Source organism: Triticum urartu, chromosome 3A (assembly GCF_056163025.1).
Source record: "Triticum urartu cultivar PI428250 chromosome 3A, HENAU_Tu73, whole genome shotgun sequence".
NCBI classification, from domain to species: domain Eukaryota; kingdom Viridiplantae; phylum Streptophyta; class Magnoliopsida; order Poales; family Poaceae; genus Triticum; species Triticum urartu.
Genome location: NC_141875.1, coordinates 349,681,395 through 349,688,740, shown reverse-complemented (window position 1 = coordinate 349,688,740; position 7,346 = coordinate 349,681,395). Strand labels below are relative to the sequence as shown.

Genomic DNA, 7,346 nt, shown 5'->3' with positions numbered 1-7,346 from the left:
GACATGTAACATTTCAGCATGCACATACAATTTATTTACTTATTTTTGAGCAAAATCGCCCACTTCCAAACAGAATGTCCTTTCATTTGATAAATAAAAAATGCAGGCCAAAGAAAGGCAAGCATACAACGGACACATTACAGATGAGCAAGATACTAGAGGTCAGCACACAAGTCATATCATATATTCTGTTAATCTTTAACATCATACAGAATTATGAGCTTGACAGTCGTCGGTCTAACCATATCATGCAGACAACGACATACAAGCTAATTTCTACCTTGTTATCATCAGGGAGGAACAAGGGGTGGCGGAAGATTTTGATCGGCTCTATGTCAGCTGCCATCACCAAAAACTCAGAGTCTTGGTAGCTAGGGAAAATAGAAAACGGAGATTAAAAATCATAGGAACTGAGATTAGCAAGACCGACCAAAGCGCGTAGCTAGGGACTGGTCACCTTCAAGGTAGAACAATGAATTAAACTAGTTTTAGGCCTCCTTTGGTTCGGAGGAATTTCATAGGAATTTTAGAGGATAGGATTCTTATAGGATTTTTTCCTTTAGAGCCCTTTGGTTCATAGGAATAGATTCCTATTCCTACATAGGATTGGTTCCTATCCTCCACATTTCATAGGAAAATAAAAATGAGCCTAGACTCAATGGAAAAATTCCTTTGGTGTCAACCAAATGACATCTCGTTTCCTATTCCTACTCATAGGATTTGAGATACATGCCATCTCATTTCCTACAAAATTCCTATTCCTATGATAATCCTATCCTAAGTCAAAGTCGTAAGCATGCACATAGAAACATACATACGAATTGAACGAGAATCCATGTATGTCTGCACTTAATTGCAGGTTCTATCCAACTTGCAATTGGAAAGAGTACAGCCTAGTTTACTAGCGGCCTAACAAAAGATTCAGGTTCTTGGCTTGGTTCATGAATCCAACTGTCGTAGACAGAGAGAGGAAAGAGCATTGACGGCACAACGACGACAGCAGAGCGATGCGAGCCAGTCAGGCAGTGCTTGATAAGATATTGATAAGCAATTTGCACACAGTTACAACAGGCAACCAACAAAGTAATGATGTATACTGTTCTGCTGTAAAGAGTAGAATTTCTTTCAGTTGGCTCTGAAATTTCTGTCCATGGTGCACACATGACATAAAGCCACAGCATCGATTTGAATGTGAAACTTAATTCTGCACAATTTAGTTGCTCATAAATTTCAGCACCAAGTTAGCATGTCTCGTTACTGATGAAGTATTTCCTTTATCTATCATAGAATGGAAGGAATCACACAACATCTGGTAGTACTGTAATTGGATTTAGTAGTAAATCCGTAGATACATGTGGTTGGTATCTACTAGTAGGGAGTTGCACAGCTCTGGTGTTCTAATTAGAGAACTGGTAGTGTGTTTGTACGCATTAGCTGCAAACAAGTGTTGTTTGTTTTACTTACCCTGCTCTGCTCTGCTCTTCTCTTCTCCAAGCGAAAGGAGAGCAGGGAGAGCAAGCACACTACCATAACATACAAATCCATCTACAACCAGCCTAAAAACAAACATACCTACAGGACTCACTCACGCACCACCATTATGTTATGGATGAGCAAGTCTAGTGTGTGAGAGAAAATGCAGACAAGTTGAGGTAAAGTGCTGACCCCATGCTGTGAGGAACAGATCGAGGAGTTAATCACTAGGCAATGCAACACCAAGTCCGACTCTACTACTACTACCTGTGACGCATCATTGTTGATCCATGGCAGATAATAGTAGAGATTAGAACCCATGATTTTGATACAGAAGTTACCTAGCCTGGTAGCCTAGCATAGAACAGCACTACATTGTACTTGGCCAGCAAATTTGAGCAATTCAGTGACCGCATCGCATGACAACAAATATAAAAACTATGAACAACATCGCACACGATGTGTGACAACAAAGAACACATTTGACAATGCAGAACGCATGCGCAACCACACATCCCATAACAGGGTTACAATCTAGATGCAGTTAGCTAGCTGCTACCAGCTCACTCATCATATAGAACTGCAAAAGAGTGCAAAAGAAATAAATCAACGAGAGCATAAGGCATACTGTAGCCAGCTAGCTAGATTTCATCTTGAGACTTATCCTTGTGCTTCTGTAGCATCTCGATAACTTGGTCCAGGTGTGGGTCTCTAGGCCTATGAAAAAACTGGTCGCCGATCTTGAACTCGTACGCCTCCGGCTGCACAGAATAAACTCCTTCAACTACAAAAACACATACGGAGTTAAAAGGACGCTGGTAAGAGCAGGGAAGAACAACATTCGATAATGCTTCATAGTAACTAAGTAATCGATCCTTGATAAAGTTACACAACATTATTATTTCTCAGTGTATTGGCCAGTCATAACATGCACATTTTCAGTATTTTGCTTTCATTAATCAAAGAATTAAGAGAATGCACACATAGACATCCAAGAAGAAATCTGATTTGTGAATTTCATCGAACAAAGGACCAACCAAATCTGAGGCTAATAAAGGGGGCAAAGATAGTAGTATGAAGGAATGACACATATTATTGAAGATGTGTAGTGTCCTTTGAGCTAAAACACTGGTTTAGTGGGACAAATGCACGGGAGTGAGAGGGAATCGATGACCTGAGGATTAGCCAGAGGTTGCTTCTCACCACGCAAGCACCAGGCACCATGGCACCTGATCAGTACCATGTCCGCTCGAGTTGTGAACAGCCAAAGCACTCCATGATCCTCACTCGTCCCAGAAACTGCGAGATGAGTGAAAACAGTCCTACCTTCAGATTCTTAATCATTCTGATATGTATAACGAATGTGCGACGCAAATTTGACAAAAGGGTAAAAATAAAAATCTAGATTATGGTGCCCAAACCAATTTCAACTCCAACTCAAAATGACCAATCAGCAAGCCCAACTCTAAAGATTGTAAGCCCCAAGATTCTTACAATATTGACAAACCGCAGATATTTTGCATGATCTGACTATGCGTAGAGGCTACGATAATGTTTCCAAGTGACTGCAACATGGCCAAAATGAGTGCTTGTTCATTTTCATAAGAGAAACTATGGGCATGCCATGCTACTGTAAGACCTAGAGTAGTATGAAGGACACTTATAACTGAAAATTTGTAGTGTCCCTTGAGCTACAGGAGTGGTTCAGTGGCACACATGCACGGGGTGAGGGGGCGCTATGACCCTGATGATCAGCCGAATGTTGCTTCTCACCACACAAGTACCTGCCGCCATGGCAGCTGCCCTGTACCGTGGTCACTCGAGTTGTCGAACAGCCAAAGCACTTCGTGCTCCCGCTCGTCCCAGAAACTAGAAGATGAATGAAAATAGTCAAATATTAAGATTCTTAATCATTCTGATGTATATAACAAATATGTGATGAAAATTTGATTAAAAGGTAAGAAATGCTACGTGAACACCGCTAGCAAGGGCTAATCCTACTCCTACTCCACTGTTGACCCAATAGCAGGGCGGGGGGTACTTTTACTGGGCTCCTGGTTGAAGGAGCGTCGCTATGGGGAATCGCGGGAGGCATGGAATCAATCTCGATCCGACTACCAACCTACCAACCTGAACGCGAACAGATCTGACGCAGCAAGCGAGAACGAACCAAGGATAAAGGTGGGAGGGAGATGGATCTCATCTATCACCTGGGAGAGACGCCCGCCGCCAGTCGCCGGTCACGGTCGCAGTCGCCGGAGCCGAGGGAGCCGATGGCGTCGTCCCGTCCTAGTGACCGGAGACTCTAGCCAGGCCACGCGCGCGCCACGGTCCGGCCAGCTTGATGGAGCGTCGTGCTCGCCGGCGAGCAAGCCAGCCGTGGTTGCTGGGCGGCGACGCCTCTATCTCCGACGAGGCCGAGGAGGGCGGTGGAGAGCAGGGCCGATAGAGATCAAAGAGGGAGGGAGAGGGTTGGGGGTGGCATCCGTGGGTGCATGGGGGCTGAGGGGGTGAGGGCTGCCGTCAGATCCAGGAGAGGATGGCGGCGGCGTGTGGATCTGGGAGAGAGGAGAGGAGGGGACGACGAGTGGTGTGCGGGTGAGAGAGAGGAGGGGAACTCGTGCGGGGGACGAGTGGGTGGGTGTGGGTGGGTGAGAGGGTGGACGTTGGATCCATACGCCTTGGATGGCTCAGATTGCATAGAGTGGGGCGATCCACGGGAGAGATCTTGATTGGTTCGATACTTTTTTCATTGAAAATAGTTTCTAAGTGCTAAAAGCATAGTAAAACTAGAAGAATCCCGACGCGTTGCTGCGGGATATGTTGTGCTAAAATTTCTAGTGTGGAGAGATACGATGTGTAAAGAAAAATAGTGACTTGCATGTGCGTCAAAGCATTTCTCTTTTTGTGGGGAAAGCACATGTCTTTCAAATGAGTGTTACTGCAAAGGATTGAAATGATGAGTTAATACAAAAATAATTCAGAACAAAGAAGTCTTTAAGTGACAACATGAAAAGAGTACATCAGATTCAGCATATAGCTAAAAGTAATAAATTCGGATGTTGGATCCATGTACGTGCGGTTATCATGTTACCTGAGCTGAACAACTATTCTTATTATTGGAGTAACGTTAAAATGCAAGTAATCCATAACTATCTTCCAGAACAAAATAACTATAGGAGACAAATTTTTTGGCCACATACACGAAAACTTGTACAGAAATGTCACCTAGATTAACTTAACTTAAAATCTAGTACCAATGCATCAAAGTCAACAATCACTAACCTGCAACTCTCAAAAACAAACAAAATGACATTTTGAGATGTGAACTAATGGAGAATAGTATAGCAATAGAATAAGTGAAAAGTCGGAAGAAAGAAAATTTATTCCATCAAGTACTATGAATGTGTGCAATGTAACTTTAAATATACTATGATCAAGACCTTTGACCCGAAAAAGACAATGATCATTAAGTCAGCATCAGAAATACTACATGGAGGTGCTAGGTAAGGAGTTGATGTCGAGATTCATATCAAGAATGGTATTATAAAGCCCATCGTTTGTCTCCTCATATGCCCATTAATTTATGAGTTTGTAATGGTCATTTCAAGCTGCAACACTCACCTCACATGTTACATGAGAAGAAGAGAGAAACCGACCAGTTTGGCATGGCTGTCCAGGAGGGACCGAGCACATAATTACTCGACATGGTCAAGTATATTGCAACAACAGGTCAATAGGACCACAACACCTCCAAATCCAGAAACAACATCGATGTCCCCACAAATAAGCATAACACCGATAGAAAGGAGCAGCCTAGAAAGGATCAATCTTATTGCCACATTCATGGCAAAGTTTGTTCAAACGATCTCATATTGTGCACAAGGGTGCATATTGGAATGGCAAACAATGTTGCCTAAGAAAGTTTTCATTTTCTTTGGATGAAAAAATCATTTTTCATTTTTTGAGTGCCCAAAATGAGTTTTTTTGTGAAGAACCTACCAAATAATTGTTGCAATATTGGACCAAATAAATTTTCTAAAATACTAGGCCATATTTAATTCACAATTGACCAAATGGTTGAGTGTCAAAAGCTTTGATCCACCTCTCATGAAAAAGACAAATTTCCGCTGATTCAGGAGGAAGCGAGTAAAATTTGAAATGCAGTTGTCTCATAGTCTACTCTTTATTTTTTCCAAAAATCATTTCTAGGTACACAAGTATCTATTTAATCAGACAAACATCAAAAGTTTTCCAAGATTCAACCACTAGCTAGGAACGGTCAAGCCCGTCGTTTTGATCACATTTTGAAATGGGCATAAAAAATTCAAAAAAAAATGGAAAACCTTCGCATTGTGTCATTATACGTGACAAAGTTTTCAGGAAAAATGATAAACTTGTAATACGGCAATTATTTTTAAAAAGTGTTCTCAGAAATGAGCTATCATGCATGAAGATTCATAGCTTTCAAGCCAAATAGTCAATCTTATGGCGACATTCATGGCATAGTTTGTTAAGATGATCTCATATTGTGCACAAGGGTGCATCTTGGAATTCCAAATAATGTTTCCTAAGAAAGTATTCATTTTCCTTGCACGAAAAATTCATTTTCCATTTTCCGAGTTCCTGAAATGAGTTTTTTTTGTGAAGGACCTACCATATATTTGTTGCAAAATCGGACCAATCAATTTTATAAAATACTAGGCCATATTTAATTCATAATTAACCAAATGGTTGGGTGTCAAAAGCTTTGATACACCTCTGGTGAAAAAGACAAATTTTCATCGATTCAGTAGGAAGCGGGTCAAATTTGAACTGCAGCTGCCTCATAGTTTGCTCTTTATTTTTTTCCAAAAATCATTTCTAGGTACATAAGTATCTATTTAATCATAGAAACATCAAAGAAATTCCAAGACTCAACCACTAGCTAGGAACGGTCAAGCCCGTCGTTTTGACCGCATTTTGAAACAGGCATAAAAATTTCAAAAAAATCAAAAAATTTGAAAACCTTCACATTGTGTCATTATATGTGACCAAGTTTCCAGGAAAAATAATAAACTTGTAATACGACAATTTTTTTAAAAAAGTGTTCTCAGAAATGATCTATCATGTGTGAAGATTCATGGCTTTCAAGCCAAATGATCAATCGTATGGCCACATTCATGGCATAGTTTGTTCAAATGATCTCATATTGTGCACAAGGATGCATATTGGAATGGCAAACAATGTTTCCTAAGGGAGTTTTCATTTTCTTTGGACGAAAAATCAATTTTCCATTTTTCGACTGCCCAAAATGAGTTTTTTTGTGAAGGACCTACCATATATTTATTGCAAAATTGGACCAAATAAATTTTATAAAATACTACGCCATATCTAATGCACAATTGAAAAAATGGTTGGGTGTCAAAAAAATTTATCCACCTCTTGTGAAAAAGACAAATTTTCGTCGATTCAATAGGAAACGGGTCAAATTTGAACTGCAGCTACCTTATAGTTTGCTCTTTATTTTTTCCAAAAATCATTTCTAGTTACACAAGTATCTATTTAAGCATAAATACATGGTTTGGTGGTGATACGTCAAGGTTTGGATGGTGGCCCTGGGTCCCAACTCCAGAGCGTGATGACTCACATGCCCGCCGCGTGGTCATCGCGTGACCGTGGTGTTGCCATGCGTTCTGGGCAGCCTAGGCATGTCTAGTAGGTTGGGAACTCCCCAGTTATATGCTAGGAAATAAATAACAACAGAAGAATCTCACAAGGAGACTGAACTACGGTCAAACATGAATTAGCAGCCAAGTGTTTGATTAGCGGTACGGGAAATTCACAAGGCCAATGTGCCCGAGTTTTTGCTGAGGATTATCATATACTAGGGA

The 7,346-nt window shown here is 41.0% G+C and overlaps 1 long non-coding RNA gene across 4 annotated transcripts; it reads right to left on the bottom strand.

Moving 5' to 3' along the window:
- Positions 1-380: 380 nt before the first annotated feature.
- On the bottom strand, positions 381-3,976 carry LOC125548379 (uncharacterized). 4 transcript variants are annotated; one of them, XR_015618914.1, is made up of 4 exons: positions 3,684-3,976; positions 3,247-3,342; positions 2,648-2,772; positions 381-2,257 (listed from the first exon to the last, which is right to left on the bottom strand). It is a non-coding gene; the product is annotated as an uncharacterized LOC125548379 (long non-coding RNA). The 4 variants fall into 4 exon arrangements; XR_015618913.1 differs by having other exon boundaries at positions 3,258-3,342; XR_015618912.1 differs by having other exon boundaries at positions 2,648-3,342.
- Positions 3,977-7,346: the final 3,370 nt, after the last annotated feature.